The following is a 20,357-nucleotide window of genomic DNA, read 5'->3' as shown; positions in this document are numbered from 1 at the left end:
CGACCACTGCAGGCCCTCATTGACAAGGTCTGCACCACCCCCACCTGCTCTTCCTGACCACTCTGGTGTTCAGAGCCACAGTGTGACAGCCTGGGGCTGTGCTGCCAGTGCAGAACAGCGCTTCAGGTTTATGCATGCAGAGGGCTGCACAGCCCATGTTAGCATTTGCAGGGAGAAGGCGGGTGATTCATCGTTATAAGTCACAGTTAGAAGACACATAATCATTTGCTATTAAATGAACAGAAGACAAATCAAGCACGGAGTGTAAGTCTAAGAAATGCCACAGAAGTGACTGGGCAGGCAGCAGGACAACACACTCTCCTCCATGGGCAAAGGACGAGTGGCTCATGGGGTGCGCTGGGACAGCTGCTGTGCAATAGGGAAAGGGTCTGTGCCACACCATGGCCTGCATCATTGCTTCCAGTTATACACTGGGCTGGGTTCAGAGTGCAACACCCCCAGCAGCAACAGCTTACTGGAAGAAAGGGAATTTCTGCATCTTTTGTATCCAAATCAATCATAATTTACAGACAATGGAATTGAACTCTGCAGTGCTGGGATTGTTGATGGACAGCAGCACCGGCCCTGGCAGCACCACCAGCAGCAGCTGCCTCAGCCGGCTTTGGGCTGCTCTGCTCTGCACCGCGTGCTCTGCTGAGGGAGCAGCACAGCAGTGACCCCTACCCGTCCTGCAGGGGCTGAATATGGAGAATACTCACTGCTCACAGTCATGGCAAGCTGCGCTGGGCAGCTGACTGCTGCTGTTCTGTGCTGGGCCGTGCTGGGCTCCCCGTGCCCCATTACCAGTTGCAGTGTCACAGATGCTGCTGGGAGAGAAGCAGCTCCTGCAGTGCTGGTGCACATCTGTGCTGAGCTGCTGGGCACACAGCAGCCTTGCACACATCCCTGTCCCACAGTAAGTCTGCTGCAGGATGTTCAATTTATTTGCATCATGCTTTCACATATTCTGTAGTACCCTATCTGAAATCCCATTAATCGGTTACAAATCATTACGATTGAAGCTCATCTATGATCTAAAGATCATCGCAAACTGCTTTTTGGTACAGGTGAAGAATAGAGTCGTGAGTGCCAAAATGGACTTTTGCATCATATGTGCCGGAGGCATCTTTGGAACAGCACAGATTCAACAGAAGTTGGGGGGGATGGAGAAGCAGCGAGCACAGTGTGTGCAAAGGGACCAAGCACAGCAAAAACTTCATTTAGAGCTTAAGCACTGCCTTTGTGTTGCTCTTTGGTTGGGTTTTTGTCCTGTTTTTGTCCAGTTCTCTTCCATTTCCATTTGTGGATCTTCCAAGCCCATCCAAAAGAAAGCAGGAGAATGTGGGTACAGCCAGTGCTGTGCAACCTCCAGGACAAGACTGCATCCACCGTAACTGGCTCTCAAAGGGAAGGAACAAGCAGAGGCAGATAAATCCATGATGCTGTTGGAAAGATTTTTTATTTTCTCATGTTTATCACATTTTCTCACAGCACGATGCTGCAGAGCTGTTAAACACAAACGGGAACTTCATAACTTGCAAAAATTTCCAAACATTTTCCTTCTGGAAATCCACGAGTGTGTACATGGGCAATGTGTTTATATTTAAATAACATTTTCAATCCAGCACGTAATGACAGAAATGACATTTTATAGCGCTGCAGCAGGAGTGTCTCAGCAGAAATCACATGCAGGAGAAAAACGGGACTGTTGTAAAACAGCCACTGCTCAGAAGAAATGGCAACAGTGAAGTTTCCCAGCACCCAAACATTGGGCACTTTGGAGTTGTACAGCTCCAACCTGATTCTCTTCGCTTTTTTCCACACATCTTCCTACAGTGCCGTTTAATTTTCAGTTGCAGAGGTTAGGAGTGCAGCCACAGCACGGTGTCACACCAAATGAAGCAATAACAGCACCTCCTGCTCTGCACCGTGTTGCTTCTCATAGCACATTTATCACTGCAGTGCCACCGTGCTTCCCAAGCGTGCACCGAGCGATGCGTGCAGTGCTCGTGGTGCTGCTACAACTTTTCCTCCTCCTCCAGACTCAGCACAGAAGAGAAGGAAGCAGCAGCGAGCTCCAAGATAGCATTACATTCCTGTTGACAGCATTAAGATTAATGCTATCTCTTCGCAGTTAGCAGATGGCGGGAGCATGTCCAGTAGCTGGGACTGAAGCCACGCTTCTCCACTAGCTGTAAAAGCATTATTATTTTGGTCATGTTGGAAAAATGCTCTGCTTATTTTATCAGAACTCTGCTCGTAAGTCATGAGTGCCCATGTCGTTATCTACCCACCCGCTGCTGTCCCCACTCATGCCTCAGGCAAAATGCAATCACAGCTTCTCATGAATAAGGATTTGGGGTCACTGGGTGGCAGCAGCTGCAGGCCCTGCTGAGGCTGTATGGTGGTGCAGCGCAGCGCTTCTGGACCTCAGCAAATGACCCCATTAAAGATCTTCCACTTTGACCACCAACTCACAGGTAACAGTAAGAAATTGCATTAGGACAACCTTTTGACCCCAGATTTGAGTGCTCAGAACATTTGGCAATATCATTTGCATCCAGATGAAAAGTTTTGTTCCACCTGTAAGAAATTCATTTTATTTTCCATTTGGTAAAAGCACTGCAGCACATTTAGATGAGTAAAGTCATCTCTGAAAAATTTATGTCACTCCAGAAGCCTTATATCCCCATCACGTCTTCTCCCCGCCTGACCCAGAGGAAAGACACCCACTGCTGTGCATTGCCAAGACCTGAGGTCAGGAGGTATCGCCTCAGGAACCTGACTCAAATCTGCTGCTGAATTTCCAGCTCACAAGGAATCAAGGGCCGCTTGCTGGGCCAGGGAGCTCCCATCACCAAGAGCCAAACTATCTCATGACCTCAGCTGTGGCACATGGCTGCTGTGGGCAGTGGGCACAGAGAGCTGTGATGTCAGTGGGCTGAAGGTCAGGAGACACTGATAATTCCATTCAGAGCAAAGGGTTAAAATGCAAAACATTGGAACTCCTGGTCAGAAAAAAGTCCATCTGGCTGAGACCTTCTCCCCAGGTGCCCACATATACAGGGTGCTCCCACCTGCACCTCGCTCACCATGACCCATCTCTTCCTTGGCCAGAGGTTCCTCCCAGTGCTCCCACATCCTTCAGGGTCCCCTGAAGGTGCAGGGAGGCTCAGGGCAGGGGCAGCGCTGTTGTCCTGGGGGCAGAGCAGCTCTGCAGTGAGGGCAGGAGCTGTAGCACACTGCTGGAATGTCATTCCTGCCATCACTTGTAAGAGAAATAAAGTTGCCTTGCTCAGATGTCGCATCTTCACTCTGTTTTAGAGTAACTGCACTGAATGAAACCTCAGAGGAGGAGCTCCCATAGATTACAGCATTTAGCTTGGATCCCAACAATCACAACAGCTGTTCTTCTGCAGTAGCAAGCCACATGTTTTCTGAGACTGATTTCCAGAGGATGTTTTTCTTTCTCACACATTCATGGCTTTGTGTACGAATGCTGCCTGCAGTGACAGCTCTCAGGGAAGCACCCAGTACAATTCCCAGGGAGCGGACCCAAGGTTGGGCCGGGCTTTGACGCTTGCAGGAATCCAGACCTGCCCCATCACTATGCTCGATGCCAGAGCAGCCTGCAGCCCCTCCAGTGCTGCCCTGAGCCCTGGCTGCACTGTGGCACTTTTCGGGGACCCATTCGTTTTCTTTCTGCAGAGATGATGCTGCACGAACAGCACATGTAAGTCGGTGGTTTTAACAGAAAGGGAGAGAGAAATACCACAGCTTTTTGGTCTAATGGTTACCTGGGACTCCTCTGTTCATTCAAGAAAGTCTGCTTTCCTGAAGTCCCAAAGGGATTTTATTGTAATGTTGATGCCCTCTAAACACTCAGAGCTGCTGCACGTTGTAACCGCCAGCAACCAGCCAATTACTCACCATTCTCCAGCCGATGTGTGCTAATGACTGTTCCTCCCTTTAGCCCACAGATCAGGATTCTCTTCCTGATTCCTCACAATATTCGTGAGTTTCTAATCCCTATCAAATTCCATTTCTGGTTTTAATGACTGCATCACTTCAACCGGTTACTTCATACAACGAAATAAGGGAATTAGCAGTAGAAAATTGTAAGAGGTCACTCAAAAGTCTTCTTGTCAATGCACGGCTCTTCCCCAGGGTCCATTTGCTAGAAAGCTTTTAAATAGACTCAGATTAAATGAATTTTTAGACATGTGCTCCCTAAATACATGCTCGGATCTCAACGTGTGAATCACAGATGTATTACAGCAGTGACACAGAATAATCCTACTGAGGAGGCCTGTATTTCTTCCTCAATACTTGGAAAATCCTTCCTGAGTCCGAGGAATTTTTCAGCTGCTTGGAGAGCAAAACGCAGCATAATTCCGAGTATAATTCCCAATGGAATTCCCAATGGAATTCCCAGTTCTGTGTTCAGTGGATCGGGAGCCAGGGAAGGAGTGGTCACACTTGATTGTATTATGCATCGCTGTTAAATTGTATCTCCTGTTTTCATCTTTCTTCTGAAACACAGTTTCTATATGGATGATTTGTAAGACACAATGCAAAGTAATTGCAGACACGGCTGGAGATGTTACCTTCATCTTCCTGCTGGGAATTCCGGGGAACACAGGGGTGGGCTGAACTGGCAATCCCACGTCCATCCCAATTTACTGTATTCTCCCACAATTCCACTTCCCCTGAAACTCTAAAGAACGGATAGTTTAATTTTCTTCCCGTGCAAGATGAATAGAAAACGTCATAATGCTTTAAACTTCGCTTACTTTTTTTCCGCCTGTTTTGACTCGAAATACTTTTATCACAAAGATAAGGCAACCTGCGGCAGCTCGTGCCGGGGTGAAGCATGATGCTCTTGTTAACATTCCTGCATTAATTGGTGACTCAGAAGGCCGATCCATCTGATAAGCGCCTGGTGGTGGCGGCTATTAGTCTCTTTTCAGGCAGACTGGGGAGGGAGCAGCGCGGTCCCCGAGGGCCCTGTATCTCCCTGCTTCCTTTAAAGAGTAGTGAACGACAGGATGACAAGGCCATTACACGATTTGGTAGTGATTGCAAAACTAATTGCCTGCAAATTACATTAATATGTTTAAAAAACACGCTGAGCAACCGCGTAGGGAATCTGCAATGTGTTTGGTGTCTGTTGAGACTGGCAGCCGTTCTACACGGCATCTCTCACTGCTGTTTGCAGTGGGGTAATGGGCTGCTTCTCCAGGCACGGTCCTACGTGCAGCCCTGCCATTCTGGCCTTATTCACCACCTCCTTCAGAGGTTCCAAACCCAGCAGTCAGGGCTGGAAAGCAGCAGGAGCGGCCAGGCACAAACCTGCTCAGTGATGTGTCTGAATGGCAGCATCTAGCAAAGATTGCACATAACAGCTCTAATGCAGCAAAGCACTTAGTGTGATAGCCCTTCCCGGAGCCTGGGAACATTCATGTCCATTTTTGCTTATTTAACTCTTTAGAAATATTGTGTCACTAAATTATAATGCTTCTAACACTTCTTTTTCCCTTCCAGCTTTTGTCTCTATCAGCCACAGTTAAAGCTTCAAACAGAGCTGAGCATAATTCACTGGAGATGTCAATGGGGATTCCTATGAGATGATTTTACTTTGGTGAAAGTGCGTCTTAGCAATAACAGCCCATCATCAGCCATTACCATGTTATTGATAGGAAATGACTGAGTATTTTGTGAAGTGAGCTGGAGTTGAGTTCATCTTTGGCTGTTTCTTTTCAGGCACAGAAGAGTGTGCCTCCAAACAGTGCCCTGTGGTCAGTGTGCAGGCTGCACCTCTCTGCACACATTAGCACTGCAGTTTCCAGGCGTTCCTCTACTTGTTGATGCCACTTGTGCTCCCAGTGTCTTTTTAATCGTCTCTCTTGTGCTCACTGATTTTTCTCTTTTGTTGTTGTTGTTGTTTCCCTTTAATCCTTGTTCCATCATTACCCCTGGAGGTAGGCATGTCCTGCTCCATAGAACACATCCTTTGCCCTGTGAAACACTGCATCTTGTTGGCAGCTCCTTGCTCTGTCCTTCAGGCTCTCTATCTCTCGGATGCCCATTTGGGTCCCTTACAGCTCAAAGCACTGAACTTCTTTTTCAGGCGTATCTTTTGTTATCTGAAGGAATGGATTGTAGAGAAGTTTCACCTCCCTTCAGCGCTGCCTATTCTTTTGGCTTCCACATGAAACGCTGCGTACTTTTCTCCTAAATATTAAGGCAACATTATTTTGCTACATCTAAATTGTTAAAGTGCAGCGATCAAACTCCTTTTGTTGCTCCTTCTTTGGTAGCTTGCAAGGACTGTGTTACTATTTAGAGCCATTTATGGAAGAGAACCAAGTGGACAGTGGGAAGTGCTTCCTCATTTTCCATCCTTTTCCAGTTCCTTGTACTCAGTTGGTGACTAATAAAGGATGTGCAGATTTCATCACAAGCAACATTACTGCAAAAATGACCTGGGCTGTAGCAGAAATGCTGAGTCAGGGGCTGAAGCAGTGATTGAGCACCCGGTGGGAAGGCAGGGCCAGCCCAGGGGAGTGACCAGAAGGGATGGAGTCAGGATCCTTCCCTTCCCTGCCCTCATTTAAGGTTGTCAGTGGAGGTGAGGGCATTTCTCTCTCTGGAGATCCCTGCCTACCTGAGGCCTTCCTAAGGTAAGCAGCTCTTTTCCTTCATTTCTGTGGCTGCTGCATTTGGGCTTGTTCTCATTTGCTGTAGCCAAAGGCTTTGCCACCCTGTTATTATTGCTGTACTTTCTATCCCACTGCAGCATTACAAGGGCACATTTTCAGGAAGCTTTGGGGCTGCTTAGCTCCATTCACTCAGCCAGAGGCACTCTTCCAAGAAATGGCCAAATTTCATTCACAAATGAGTTTCTGGTGGAAAACTGTTCCAGAAACTCAGCTACGAGGAGCTTTAGAAACCTCCATGTATAACCCAGTGTGTTCACAAGTGCTGCATCTTCTTTATTCTGGTGCCAAAATTAACCCTAAGCATGTTTATACCACAGGAGATTGTGAAGTAACTTGTAGATACCTGTGTTCTTTTGAAAAAAGGTAATTCCTTGAGATTCTGGCAGAAGCAAATACATTTTATAGGGAACCCTGAATGCAGAACCTGGGCTTTCCCATGTTTCTTAAGCACCAGTGCCTACAGCAGCCTCAGTGCCCAGCACTGCTGTGCCCCAACTTCAGCTGGGCATAGAGCTGAACAAAGCTGAGGGCTCCAATTCTGACTGCCATCACTGTGCAGCCTCTGACTGATAGAACTGTCACTGCTTGCACACACCTGAGCAGAACAAGCAGTAGTGACTGTCCGCTCCTGGCTGTGTCAGGAAACACTAAAAGTGACCAGTGGAAAATGAGCAGGGAGAATAAGAGGGATGGGGTCTTCTTACTTGGTCAGCCAGAACAATGTTCTGCCAGGACCCTGAGCAGCCTGCTGCAAGCAGTGATACATGAAGCTTGGAAAACTGGAGGAAAATGTGGGGAAAAACTGAAGAACTGTTTGTTGGCGATGCTGATTCCAGGTACTGAAATAACAGGTTCTGCTCCGAGGCTGCCTTGTGTTCGCTGTCAGCAGCATCTCTCCACCCAATTAAAATAGGACAGATTCTGTTCTGTCCTGCAATTTTCATTGCTGCTGTTTGCCCCTTGCTGACTCCCTGCTCCATACATTTTAATGCTTGAGAATTTTAGAGTGTGAATTAACATTTGGGAGGGAGTCTTAGAGCCAGAGGCACATACCTGCTGCTGGAATGGAGTTCTATGGAGATAACAGAGAATGGAGAAGCAATTAGTAAAAGCTCATTGAAATTGTTTAAAGTTCAGACAGTGATTCAAACAAATTAGGGCCACAGAAGTGATACAGCCCCATTCCTGCTCCCCACTGCTGTGGATGCACCCCTCATCTGCTGTCACACAGCAAGCTGCCAATGCAGGCAGCCCCTTTGCTCCCCAGGTCCTTCTCCCACAGACAGTGAGAGATTTTAAAGTGAGAGATGTTCTCTGTAAGCTGTAATTTGGTGAAAAACAGCAGAAAATTGTAGGTTGCTTAATTTTCTTGTTTTCAATTATTCCATTACATTGTTGTTCCACACATGCGTAAGGACAAGAAGGCTGGTGTTCCTAACTTGTAATGACACGTTTCTAAACTACCTAAAATGTTTCTCCTCATCTTTTAGCTGAGCAGACCCTGGATGGAAAATTGCCTCTTGGGATTATCAAAAGTCTCAAATTTTAAGCAAAAAGAAGTGGTCTCATGTATAACCCAGGGTTCATCAAAGGCCCATCTGCATCAAGACTGGTTTCATTTGGCACAAATAAATCAATCAACTATGGAGAAATCAAACACGTGGATCCTCCAAGCATGGCTCTGAGTGCTGCCCCTGATTTTGGAGGACACCTGCAGAATGGCAGCTATACCCCCACCTTGGTAATGCAAGAGCCACGTTCCCAACTGATGTTCTCAGGCCTTTCTGTCTGCACCACAGCAGCCATTGCAGCATGAGCTCACAGCACATCATGGCATTGGGGTGGCTGGTGGGAGGATCTCAGGGAAGAACATCCTTTCTCACATGTGTTCTCTCTCCTCATCTGTATTCCCACATGGGCTGCTTTGGACTCTCTGCTCCATTGCATGCAGATCTGAATAAAAAGAGTTTAAAAGTAGTCAGGATAGAGGTCAGACCAATGGCCGCTCTGAGCCTCCTGCTGCCTTCATGGCTATCAAACTGCTCTCTTCCAACTCTGCCATCCTCCCGTCTCTGTTTTGGTAGAAATCTCTGCTCAAAAGCTCTTCTGCTGCAGCACTACCAAAATACGCCTTGTTTACCATTGCAGATCTGTGCAGCTGGAGATGGGGGGTGGGAGGGGGCACAGACACACTGTATGAGAGGCTGCAGCTTTGCTGCCTTCTTTTTTCTGTGAAGAAATCCTTAAACTTCTGAAAAAAATAAAAATCCTCTTGTGCATTGTTCTGCTGCTCCACCGTTTATTTCCTCAGCTACAACAGAAGCACTTCTCTCTTCCCAAACAACAGCTGTTTCAGAACAGGTTGCTCGTGTAGAAGATGCTATAACACGGTCCTTACCACTCGCTGCATGCCTACCTGTCACCTGACACACATTTATAGCCTATCTGTACTTGTCATAGATGGGAAGTCTGTAGCTCTAATTCTTTCTCAGCTGCTTGTTTTTCTCAGCTGTGACAGTTCTTCATCTGCTTTTGTGTTGTTGTTGCTGATTTCTTTAACTCGAACTTCATAAGCCACTAAATTGGCACATTCCTTCGTTATGATTTAATTCTCCAAGTCAGGGCTGTCACCTTTATAAATATTTCTCATAAGTTTCATGGATCAGTGCATCAGCAGAGTATTAGGAAGAAAAAGAAATCAGAAGTAAATTGTTTTAGGATGCCTTACTGCTCAGGACTGTGTTTGCTGGGGCAGTGGTTGCAGTACTGCTAAGCAGGCTGCCCAGCCCGCTCACTTGAAAATGGATGGGGTAAATGTAGAAGTCTAGAACTGGGAGCTGCAGGTGTCCCTGTTCATTGCTGGAGGGGTGGAGGTTGGACCAGATGGCTTTTAAAGGTCCCTTCTAACTCAAACCATCCTGTGATTCTATGCAGTCCTGCAGGAGGAGTGGAGCTGGAAAGGGGCAGGCACAGAACTAGTACATCCCTGACAGTGTCAGAGCTCTGTGAGCTGAGTTGTGGTGGGCAGCAGCCTGGGCCTCAGCAGTGATGCATCATTGGTGAACTCAGGACACTCAAGGGCATGGGACGGGGAGGGAGATTTGCACAGTGAACATGAGGACAGCTCTCAGGCTGCAGCTCAGAGTTCCCTCTGAACTTGCGGTGGGATGGGAAATAACTAAAGCAATAAACTCATGGCAAAAACACATCCCGAGGAGCGGAGCATCCCAGAGCACAGACATCCCTCCACACTGGGGACTTTGGGGCTTGGCAGCTCTCGCTGAGCATCAGTGATGCAGCTGATGTGCTTGTTCTGATACCATCTCTGCAAGTGAAGTGTTCTTGGAAATGGTAAATAAAACTTCATTATCATGACAGATAGTGCAATAAAGTGTAACAACAGTTTGTTTATTAGATTCGTAGGTGGTAAAATGAGGGTCATCCATTCAAATCTGCTTTGATAGGTACTGGGCCCCATTCCGGCTCCATTTTAGCACTCTGGTGCAGCAGTGATGAAAGCTGATTGAGATTTGGATGAGCTGAGCATGTTTTGCTTTTTATGAAGACCTACCAGCTGAGTTCACAATAACTGCACACAGAGCAGCACTCAAACTCTAAATGCACAGCGAGCCCAGGAGGCGGATAAATGCAGAGAGAGAGCTTGACCTTATAGCAGCACTGGTGGGCAAAGGATGATGCTTTAAGAAGACAATTTAATGGAAAGCAATCAGATCTCAATATTACAGTAGCACAGCTTCCTGGTTTTTTTTGGATAAGGACAGAAAAGCTCCTCCCTCCTGGTTACAGGAGCAGGGGTGGGAGGTCATAAGGCTGTTTGGCTCCTTCAGACCCCAGCATCTCCTTCCTGCTGCGTAATGGAGGTGTGTGCATGTTAGCCTACAGCCCCAAGCTCCCTGCTCTGAGATCAGTGCACTATAAACCTTCCTGCAGGGAAACAACCCCAGGGCAGCAGGAGTCCCAGCCTGGGGCTGGGTGAGCACGAGAGGCCCAGCAGCACCCACTGCCCTGCTCCTCTGCAGGGCTCCAAAGTAGCACAGGACATTGAGCCAACCTCCTTGTCGGGAAAATTCTCTGAAAGCTGTTATCTGAAATGGCATTTGGCATTTTTTCTATCTTAGGCATTTATAGTTTGTGGAAGGAGCCACCATTTGGTTAATTATGTGTATATTCCTAGTTGTGCCTGAGGATAATACCAAGAACAATTGAAATAAAATTGCTGTAATTTTAAATCAAAAACTTCCCTGTGTTTGAAATGATTAAAAGGCCGCGTGTAAATACCATCGGGTTTTTGGTTCATTTTTCCACGAGATTTTAGTTCAATTATTTTTTCTCGAAGGAGTCGCTGGTAACAACACTGGGAACTGGAACATCAGGGATTAACTCAGAGGCAATAAATCAACATCTAAAAAAGGGGAAGGGTCACACATTATGAAAATATTTCCACAGATAATTATAAGTTAGAGACGTGCGTTGATTGAGTGGGGAATCTTAGCAGATAGACAAGGCTGGATTCACAGTGAAGGTAATCAGGTAAAGTACTGCTCAGTGATTTTAGAAGAATAAGTCTGTTGAACACCCAAAATAATTACCACAGTGTTTCTGCAGAGTGGTTCAATATACCCAGAGTCAACCAACAAATCTTCCTCCAAATCGAGTACATGTGCAAAAGCAGCCAATGACAGAGATGTATCAAGCTGTCACTCACCACCACCTTCTGCTTCAGGATGGCCTGTGCCAAGATCCACAGCTCCCAGACTGAAATTGGAGGATGATGTGTAGTGTTTCTCATAAATCTGGATGTACCAGCCCAGACTTTGGCTCCATATGTCCATTTGCAATGAAATCATTGAGCCAAGGACATGCCTGGGAGGAAAGAATTCAACCCTTGAAGTTTTGGAACATGTTTTTCTGGTGGGAAGGATCTGTTTGATTGCAGCTATAACCTGCTGTTTATGACTGTATATTGCCAGTGTTCAATGTGCAAGTACAAGAGATAAGAAAATGTGGCAGCAGAGTGAATCATCTAAAGAAAACCCCGTATCCTTCTCTCCCGATTTCAAGGCTGCATTGCAGAGAGATGAAATCTGTACAGGAGAGCCCAGACCTCCTAATGATGTACACGGAATGGATGTGCGCTAATCCATCGCAGCCCACCTCCTGCTAACAGGATTTGCAGCAGCCTGAAGCAGGTATAATTCGGTTATCGCTCAGTCTAAAGCGGCCGGCCGAAAACAAACACAGTTGTTACCAGCAGGTGTACTTTAATTCTGCAGTGTGCAAACTGCTTTAATCACTTCCATCTTCTCTCGGGTTTGTCCAAGTTCCAGGATGAGGAATTTCCACTGCCTGCTTTGCATTGCCACATGCTCAGCTTTCAGTCTAGAAAAAGGAAATAAAGAACTCCGGAGTCCAGCATAAAAGATAATTACATCTCTCTCTCGGTAAACCAAGATCCATTCCTTCACTGCTGTAGTACAGAGCAGCAGTAACTTTAATCCCACTCTTTACATTGCCCTTTAATCCTATTAAATCCCATTTAATAAGTGTTTCTGTCGATGTCATGATCCTGAAGTGACCGGAACGAAGGTGATCTTTTGGCTCTTTCCCAAACTTAAGTAGCTTAGGAAACGCTCAGGAAGCCACGTGTAAAAGACGATGGAATGCTGGCAAGCCATTGCAGTCATCTCATTAAGTCTGAATAAATAGGAGAATTTAATATTAATTTCATTTTCATATATCCAAATTAGAACGCAGCAGAGAAGAAAACAACATAATCTGATTAAACAAATTAAAATCACACTGCTAACATTGCCCTTTGGTATTTATTTACTTTTAGCCTCAGCAGCTTAAAACACCCCAGCAAACCAGCTCCCGGCTGCAGCTCCCACCTCAGCACCCATTGCAGGGCTGCCCCATGCCCCAGCAGACCCCAGCAGTGGGATGTACACGGATCCTGCAGACCATTTGCTTCAGCTGAGCTACAGCTTCCACAGCCACCTGCATCCCTTGGGAGGCTCCTGGACCTGTGTGTGGGCATCCAGCACAGAACATAAAGCACTCCTGTGGGCAGCCAGCAGCTCACTAGGGAGCTCATCATCAGCAGGGCCCTCCTGCTGCTCTCTGTGTCTGAAGCTTGCCTGACTGGATGGGGAGAGCAGGAGCCAGCAATGACTTCCCTGTGCCTTCCCCAGTGTAAAACCTGTGACAAGGCCTCTAATTATTAATTCCTGCACCACTGCATGCACAGAAGGCAGAGGGTGTGGAAGGGGTATCGCTATTTTAAACTCACCACAGTGTGGGTCTGATTTCTAAGGTCTGAGGGATGAAGGTGGGAACTGCATCAGCATCTCTGCAGCTTCCACACTTTGAGTGTCTCTGTGCCCTATTGCAGTAGTACACAGCTGCTGCTTGTTTCAGGTCATTTCTGTACATAGAATCATAGGATCACAGGATTGCTCAGGTTGGAAATGACCTTAAAGATCATCAAGTCCAACCACAACCTAACAATACTGCCTTAACTCTAACAACCCTCTGCTAAATCATGGCCCTGAGCACCACACATGCGCTGCTTTCCTTCCCTAGGCCTGGCTGTGATCTTCTGCACAGCTCTGGCTGGCACGGATGAGTTCCTTCCTTTTCTGAGTCATCAATTGCTTGTGCCTGTCTGTACAAATAAAACTGGAAGAAAGAAGAAGAAAATGGGTAATCAAAAGGAAATCTGGAATTCCCAATGGTATTTCTAAAATGGGTTTAGAACTGAAAGACCCTTTCGTGTGCAGTGCCAGCTTATCACCCAGAGCTCTGAGCGGGCTCCTCTTGTCCCGAGCACAGATACAGCATTTCACAGCCTGTTCACCTCCCTGGCTGCATCTGAAGGGCAGCACTTTGTCCCTGCAGCCCACCTGGGCCATGCACTGCAGGTGCTCGTGCTGGCTGTTCCACTTGTTTGATTGCTTCAGAATTAGTAAGTGACTTGTTATCCTTTAATAACTTTTGGTGATAAAATATTTGAGTTAATTATAAAAATAATATTTAAAAACGTTTTATCCTAGGCTTAATTATTTTTTCAATTTCATTGGATTATACTAAATTGTACCTATTATAGTTGAGACATTGCATCGTATACTAAATGCAGCAAAAACTACTTCAGCAGTCATTTAAAATGCAACATCATTGTGCAAAAGGAGCTCTGTCTGTATTGCAGAAGCTCGATGTTGGGCCAATTTTCTGGAGTGTTTTTCCAATGACATGGAAGAAAGCAAAACAAATTCTGGCACAATGACAAGGGCAAGTCAGCCATACAAATGTAGGTAGAGAGCCTCATAATCACGGCTGGCTTGGACATCATCTACTGCTCCCAGTGTGACATATGGCCTCCCCTCTTGTTAGAATAATAAACAGAGAAGAAGAGTAGAAGAGAAGTTTGCTATCATAAGCAGTATTAATAAGGTCAATGCTGTACTGCTATTAAAGTGTAAAAGAGGCCAACAAACAGGAAAAAGCTCAGGAAGGGGCTGCCACCGTGCCTGCAGTTGCAAAGCCTGCCTTTCTATGGCAGAATCCGTTTTCTTGAGGCTTGAATGTCATTTAGAAATTGCAGGGGAGAGAATGGAGTGGCAGCAGGGAGGTGAAAGGCTTCTGCTGAGCAGGAGTTGAGCCTTCAGCTGTTTTTATTCAGCACATAGTAGGGGCTGGTGCCTGAAGTCTTTACAAGTCTGGGACTGCCCTCTGCAGAAGATGTGCTTACAGGCAGTGCATTGTAATTAGTAGGAGAACAACCCTGGCATCCCTTCCATGTCTGGGCAGCATCACTTGGTCATCACATCTCTTCTGGTTTAGGTTTTCCTGTAGCCAAATCCTACTCCAGCAAAGTGCTCCAGAGCCTCCAGCAGTGCTCCCATGGCTCTCAGCTACAGCCACACCGCCAAGGGAAACTGAAGATTTCTTTCCCTTGCTATGTCCTCCCTGTCAGCAGCCGCAGCTCCTGCCTGCGGATCTCACATTCTTCTGGAACCCACTAATCCCTCAGACTTTTCTGCCTGGCTCTTCCAACCTTTGCAGCACACTATTGTAGGAAAAGCAGAAGGACCTGGTGTAGTTACTGCTGCACAACCCTATGATACAAAGCTAAGATTATACTAGACCATGATTTAATGCCATTTAATTAATCCTGATTTTATGATGGATCTGAATGGGAGGTAGACCCAAAGGTAGACCATGTTGAACAAATGATGGCTTTACATTCTGGGTCTCTGAGGGCTTCCTAAGCTGTCTTGTCTTAAAATATGCCCAAAGTTCTGAAGACAGGACTAGATCAGTGACACGAATATGAACATTCCATGGTTAATGGCACCAGTAACCCTGTAAATATGGTATTAAGCTTGGTGTGCTTCACACAGGGCTAGGTTCTATTTTGGCTGTAAAAGTGCATGGCTTGCCACAGAAATCTGAGCAGTGCCACAGAGCGTGATACTGGATTTCGTGCTGCGTGAACACCATTTAGAAGAACTGGTAAACCACAGTGGTTTCCTTTGCACAGGAATGGCTGCCTGCTTAATGAGCTCTGAGCAGCCTGGTGGGGTCAAAGCCAACAGCGGGCTTGGATGGAGGTTACTGTCTAGTATTTTAAGTGTGTTAAAGCTGCAGAAACCTACCCCCAAATGGTGGCTAGAAGATAAATAAACACTGTCATAGGGAAATAATGAGAGGAATGTCTTCTGTGTTCATGTAAGAATCAGAGTATTGATATCTGCCTTTCCACAGAAGTGCTCAGATCTCCCCTGCAAGAACAGAGAGCCACAATGCGGGTGTTATGGGTGCTGTGGGTGCTGTGGGTGCAGTGAGTGCTGTGGGTGCAGTGGGTGCTGTGGGTGCTGTGTGTGCTATGGGTGCTGTGGGTGCTGTGGGTGCAGTGAGTGCTGTGGGTGCTGTGGGTGCTATGGGTGCTGTGTGTGCTATGGGTGCTGTGGGTGCTGTGGGTGCAGTGGGTGCTGTGGGTGCTGTGTGTGCTATGGGAGCTGTGGGTGCTGTGGGTGCAGTGAGTGCTGTGGGTGCTGTGGGTGCTGTGGGTGCTGTGGGTGCTGTGGTTCTGGCTGAGTGTTTCAGGGAGTAGATACGATTAAATGCCATTCCAAAAGCCCTGTCTGTTCCTCAATCTGATATTTTGTGCTAACTGAACTATTTCTTTTCCAGAAAATGAGACCGGGTCGTTTTGGGGCCATCAGTCCATCTTCTGTCTGGTTTTGGGCATCAGTGAGGGCTATCCCAGCTTGAAGCTGCTCAGCCGCAGTCATGGGGTAGAGTTAGTGGAGATGAAGTCACAGTTGGTTCTTTGGGTTTTGGAAGAGATGCTGCTCAATGAAATCTCTCAGTATAATATGTGTTGGACTTGTTCAAATGCTCCCATTATTAATACTCTAAAGCAGTTTTGCCAAATGGCAGGTAATCCACTGGAAAGAACAAAACCAGTGTCCATTTCTTGAGGGATGACTAAAAGGACTGATGGACTCCAGCTGGAAGAGTTCCAGAACTTCCCAATGCGTTATCTTTATGTTGATTTTCAGGCTATACATTATAAAAATAAAAAATAAAAAAGGAAGGAATGCAAGAGAGGATCCTTTCCTGGAGGGCAGGCTTAAATGGAGTGAGACATTAAATGAGATACAGCAATGCAATTTTTCTGCGCTGGCTGGATCACTGAATTAAATAGCTCTTGCTCTAGGGAGTTTCCTCAGCTGCCAAAGCCCAAATAAGAGCCGAGGGCACCTGGCTGCTGGCACTGCCTGCAGAGAGCAGGCTCAGCATTACGAGCATTGGGGTACAAGAAACCAGTGGGTTCTTCACCCGTGGCAGCTGTCCCCCTCCTTAAAAGGAGCCACTGTCTGCCACTTATTGTACATCCTCACTGCTGATCCTCCTCAGCTTCCTGCAGAAGGAACAGCAGGAAAGCTCCCGTGGTAGGAGAGCTGAGCCTCCAGCTCTCACATTTGAGGTGATGGTGAGGAAAAGCACGACCCTTTAAAATAGAAATGTAAAAAGCTGTGTCGTTAATTATCCTTGCAGGGCTTTGAAATATTCAAAAATACATTTAGCCTGTGGTGGACACAGAAAGACAATTTATGGCTTTTGGTATTTTTCCATTTTATTCTATGCTGTTCCTCTGGCTAGATGTGGGGAGCACCTAATCCCTGCTGAGGTCATCTGATTGAATGGACATCACGTAAAGCGTTCTATCCCAAACAAAGAAGGCCATGCAGCAGGCTTATGCAGCCAGAGGGTTTGGGCAGCAATGCCCCTCTGCTGGGCTGTCCTGCATCAGCCCAGTGTGTCTCCACTTGGCTCCTCAACTTGATTTTCTTTCCACGTCCAAGCCTTCCTGGTCAGTTCTGCATGCATAGGGAAAGATATTTATCCACGTGAGTTCTCTGGTTACACAAACATGAACCTTATCTGAGCCAGAGAAACCAGGCTGCATCGCTCCCAGCACTGCTGGTACCACAGCCCTGCCTGCCCAGTGCAGCTCTGCTGCTAAACACATGGCCATTTGTCACCCCACTGCTCCCATGTTAATTAATACTAATGAAGTGCTCATCACAGCACCAAGACCTGAGTACGGGGTGCTGCTCCCCCTGCCAGAGCTGCTGGTGGCCAGGCCTGGCGGGCAGAGAATGGCAGGTGGGCACCCAGCAGCTCCCACAGCAGCTGTGTGGTCACCCCAGCTTGGCCTTGGTCCTTCAGGAGCCTTCAGCAGAGGTGGCTCAGCTTTTGGGCAGGCACCACGTATGGCTGCTGGCTGCCGGCTGCCATGGACAGTACTGGCAGTTGGAGGGGCTCCTTGGAGTGCTTTGTGTATGGGGTTCATCCAGTCCATGGACAGCACTGCCCTCTCTTTAGACAGCCTTAATTCCACCCAGGTGTGCAGTGGGACTGCAGTGTAAGTGAAGAGATGCCTTGTTTAGAAGTATGAAGAACATGTGGCCTGGCACGGCTGGGTTTGAATGTGAGAGACTGAAATCTCTGCAGTCAAATGGTGCTTGACGTGTCTGAAAAGTCAGCTTTCAGTTTAGAAAGCACCCATAATTTCTGGGTTTTGCAGACATTATATGTGACATAAATCTCATTTATCTATGATGTGCTCCTGTGGGCTTCCTAGAAATGGTGTGAGGACTGGAGTGAGTGTGCTGTCCCTCTGTGGGAAGGAAGGCAGCTTCAATCTGCTAAATCAAGCACTATGGGAGCATTTGGTATTTGATTATAGTCAGCAACTTATCATTTTATTCTTCCATTTTGTTGTTCAGTCATGGGTTAAATGTTTGATAGGACAAGAGGGAATGGTTTTAAACTGAGATCTTAGGAGGAGGTGTTTTCCCCCAGAGGGTGGTGACGCACTGGCACAGGTTGCCCAAGGAGGCTGTGGATGCCCCATCCCTGCAGGCATTCAAGGCCAGGCTGGATGTGGCTCTGGGCAGCCTGGGCTGCTGNCCAAGGAGGCTGTGGATGCCCCATCCCTGCAGGCATTCAAGGCCAGGCTGGATGTGGCTCTGGGCAGCCTGGGCTGCTGGTTGGTGACCCTGCACACAGCAGGGGGTTGGAGCTGGATGAGCACTGTGGGCCTTTGCAGCCCAGGCCATGCTGTGATTCTGATTCTCTGGTTTGCTCAGTCAGTTGTCTCATCCATTCAGAAGTCAATACACAGAAGCTGACTTTCCATTCAGGATTCTTTCATGAACCTTTGTATTAAGATTAGCAAGGTGAGTAATTCTGCATTTAGGCCATGGAAGCAGTCAGTAGACCCTGGCAGCAGGTAACCCTGCTGGCTGAGTGAGTTCTTTCCATACAGTAAGAGCCACAGTAGCAAAGCTTTTGTTTCCAAAACAGCTTTCATAAAAGAGAGATACTTACATGGAAACTTAAGTAAGTCAGTATCATGCTTCTATCCCTGGGGTAGGAAAATTATACAAGGAAAATTATCCTTGCATGAAAGAAATGTCACAAATTAAAGCCCATTCCATCCTTGAGACATCCTCCTCTGTGCTACACACCTGCTGGGGTAGCACCATGCTCACATCTCAGTGACTGCTTGTAGCACAATGCATGCTTGTAGTACAGTGCTTGCAGCATGATGTTTGCATCATGATGTACGCCCATGGGATGATGCAACAAGGTCTCTGTGCTCACAGCACAGTGCTTGCAACACAGTGTGCACCTCAGTGAACTTAAGGTCCACCTCCCTGTGCCTTGATTCACAGTGAGGTGAATAGTGATAAAGACACTCCCTACATCAGAGGGAGAAATAAATGCATTAAGGACTGAGGCACTAACATGTTGCAGTGATTATCTCTTTGCAGACAGATGAGCTGAAGAACAATCAGATACTGCAGAGTGTAAGTTTAATAATAAGTATTCTATATGTCTTACAGTAAATAGGAGATGACCTTGCCTTTATTACTGCATACGCAGTATAAGGACTTGCTGATTTGATAATAAGATGCCCATAGTAAATATTTATGAAACATCACATCCCATCAAAATTATAGGTTATTCAAATTTAATTTGCATTTATACTTTCAAATCAGGTTATTATATAGCAAAAATGCACTGAAATTAAATTCATAATGCGCATGGCAACAATTTGAGCAAATTGTACCTCAAAGCAATTTGTGTTTAAAATGCAGCCTGTGTGCTTCTTCACTTTCCTGCAGCCTGTAAATAAATTTACGGAGCATTTCCAGTGACAGCCATAGTGTTCCAGTTGTAAATTGATGTAGTCTGAAACAAAGAACAATTACCACTTAAACAGATCCTGTGTTACACTAAATCTTAAAGCATTTGAATTCCCTGGCGAAACACGAGGAAGTGATTTTTCTCTTTTCCTTAATTCGTGGCAACAGTTCTCGTCAGGTGCAAAGCTCCTGTGCTGTAACTCCTCACCTGTTTGTCTCCCCAGGCAATGAGCTTGTACAGGGGCTGGGCTGCAGGTGGGGAGGGCACAGTGGTGGGAGCCACATTCCAGACAGACAGTGCAGGAACCTGTGCTGCCTGCTCCCATCCCTCTATCAGATGAGATGAAGGCGGTCATACAACTCCCCAGCAAACAGTTCCACTGAGAGAGCACAGTAACAGCTCTGGCTGCTCTGCTGCTGCCACAGCCCCAGGAAAACTACAGATCCCCCACATCTGAGGCTGTGTATCCACCACTGCTGCAATGCACTGTGCACTGCTCACTGGGCTCACACCCACTGTTTGGTCTCTGAACATTCAGCAAGTGTTGATGAATATCAATGGTGCCTTTATATTTTTGCACATAGAGGAATTAAATTCCACTCTTGTTCTTCATACATACTTCTATGTCATTCTCAGATCTGTCAGCCTGCCCCTCTGCTGCCATCTGTTTCATATGCACTTCCACATCAGACACCATTCTGCCGAGCTGTAGCCACATGCAACGACATATTGGTGGGAAGGTTCAACTTATCCTGCTGTACCACCAACATCCACTTACAACACTGTAAGCCAAGGTAAAAAAAATAGGAGGCATAGAATGGTGTAGGTTGTATCTAATTCCAACCCCCAGGGAGCCTCCCAGGGGCAGGGCTGGCTCAGCAGGGACCACAG

The sequence above is a fragment of the Coturnix japonica genome, chromosome 5 (assembly GCF_001577835.2).
Source record: "Coturnix japonica isolate 7356 chromosome 5, Coturnix japonica 2.1, whole genome shotgun sequence".
Classification (NCBI taxonomy): Eukaryota; Metazoa; Chordata; class Aves; order Galliformes; family Phasianidae; genus Coturnix; species Coturnix japonica.
This window is presented reverse-complemented; position numbering follows the sequence as displayed.